This window comes from Cebus imitator, unplaced genomic scaffold (genome assembly GCF_001604975.1).
Source record: "Cebus imitator isolate Cc_AM_T3 unplaced genomic scaffold, Cebus_imitator-1.0 Scaffold27, whole genome shotgun sequence".
In the NCBI taxonomy this organism is placed as follows: Eukaryota; Metazoa; Chordata; class Mammalia; order Primates; family Cebidae; genus Cebus; species Cebus imitator.
In genome coordinates, this window is record NW_016107342.1 from 16386543 (window position 1) to 16389086 (window position 2544).

Sequence of the window (2544 nt, forward strand, 5' to 3'; positions counted from 1 at the left end):
TTGACCAGGATGGTCTCGATCTCTTGACCTCGTGATCCACCCGCCTCGGCCTCCCACAGTGCTGGGATTACAGGCTTGAGCCACCGCGCCCGGCCTAAAAGTTTCTTTACTTAAATGAGTCCCCCCAGTTAGAGCAGGAATCGCGTTTTACTAAAGAGATTCCATGTTACTTAGCATTGTTTCATGAATTTTATGTGGTACAATAAGTTCTTGATCAGGATAATGACACTGATATGAGATTTGCATCTCTTTTAGCATCAATTTGGATAGTTGTACTTCTACTTTCCCAGTCATATAATGTAGAAAAATGCTTTGCACTATAGTTCTCAAAGATTTTAGGTAACGTAAAACAGAGTGTTATTTTGCAAAAGACAATCCTGAGTTGTTGGATTCTGCAAGTGATTTATTCTGCTACGTCACGGGAAAACAAATGCCCTTTCCAACTGACTGAGACTCTTTTCATTTGTCAACTATTGATCCCCTCCCACAGCCTCTCTTCTTAGCTCCATGATTCTTCTGGAGGTTAAACCAGTGAAGCCCAGTCCCATTTATTTCTTCCTGCTTTATGCTGCTATCACCATCGATAACATCAGAGCAGCCAACCACTCATCTTCAGTTAGTAGCAAAGTGGCAGACTGAAGGAAGCTTTTAGAGGTTGCCTAAGCATTTTCTTTCAGGACCCAATAATATAAATTACGCCTTGGAAGCCACTATGGAATACATATTTTAAAAAATTATTTCCTTTAACTTGTATGTGCCGCTATGCCTGCAGTGCCCCTTTATTTGCCATTTTAAATGAAGACTGAGAGGAAAAGTCATAATAGGCATCAGCAAGAGGCATCTACAAGAGGGACAACGAAGGGAATGGGCCAAATCGAGTCAAGGAAAAATCTGCATCACTCCCAAATGCCATGCCCTTGATAAGTTATTTCCGGGTTCTACTCTTTTAGCTCCTCACGTCCTTGTGAAGAACATTTTGTTACGTGAATACTTGTATTGTTTTTAATTCGTAATAACTACTTCCGATTTCTGAGCTGTTTTGCAAAGAAGGTCATCTCTTCCCTAAGCTCTTCCAATTAAATTAAACACTGCAAGCAGCAATCCTCCACAAACACTTAAAAGTACCCAACACCATCCTATATTATAAAAGTAAGAAGTCTAAAAAAGGCATATATGTCTGTCTAAATAATTGTTGCTGATTCCTTTAGGTCTATCAGTAATTTTGTCATTTGAAGGATATCATCATTTGAATTGTGCTGACTTTCTGTTTAGACTGGAAGCTACACAATTAAAGAAAAAATAAAAGGTTTCCTTTCAGCTTCTTTTCCAGTCTGTGAAATATTAGTAGGTTGTTTGCCCCCAGTGGTTCTTTGCCAAATATTATTTAAGGTAACAGTAGATTGGTCTATATCTGCTTATTTACTTACACTCCATCTTGTCTAAGAAAGTACTTTAAGTGGCTTATAGAATTAGATTTGTAGCCTACATGGATGCTCACTAAGAATGAGCGGCATAATCGATTAGCAGAGTCTGCCGCGAGTGTGGGAGGGGGAGACAGTGCACATGCCATTCTAGCTTAGTACATGTGAAAAATAAAAACAGTTTTTTAAGGAAAATGTAAGTGAATAATCACGTAAAACTATAAATGAATAATCATGTAAATCATTTGTGGGAGCCATAAAACAAGACTGGTATATTTGATAACTAAATTGTTTAATATAATCATGTGAAAGTAAAAATGAATAATCATGTAAATTTATAAAAGATCTTTCCAGCTGAGCATGGTGGCTCACGTCTCTAATCCCAGCACTTTGGGAGGCTGAGGTGGGCTGATCGCAAGGTCAGGAGTTTGAGACCAGCTTGACCAACATAGTGAAACCCTGTCTCTACTAAAAATAGAAAAATTAGCCCAGTGTGGTGGTGGGCGCCTGTAATCTCAGCACTTTGGGAGACTGAGGCAGAATTGCTTCAACCCAGGAGGTAGAGGTTGCAGGGAGCCAAGATCGCGCCACTGAACTCCAGCCTGGGCGACAGAGCAAGACTCCGCCTCAAAAAAGAAGGGGAGGGGATGTTTCCAGATACATCACTACAAAAGCAGCCATAAAACAAAAGACTGACAAATTTGACAACTAAATTTTTCATATATCAGAACTGGCCAAAAACAAATGGTAAACAGAAAAGAAAAACTGGAAAGGGTTGGGCAACACTCATCAAATAAGCTGTTAATACCCTTCAAGTCTAAAGACCTCTTCCAGACCAATAACCAAAATATATTCTCCACAATACTATAGACAGAGAGCATTATATCAGCTGCACCTAATAGAAAACCCAACTTAGGATGATTTAAGCTAACAAAGTTTTAGTTTTTTACATGTAAAATAAATCTGGAGGTAAGCTATCTGGAGTTGTTATGGAAGCATCATGATGTAATCTTGCTGATAGGGACTAGGCTTTTCCTTCTGTGCCATCCTTAGCAGGTGGCTTTTATGCCCTTCTCACTCGATGGTGACAACCTGCAGCAAAAATGCAATCTTATATCAGGCA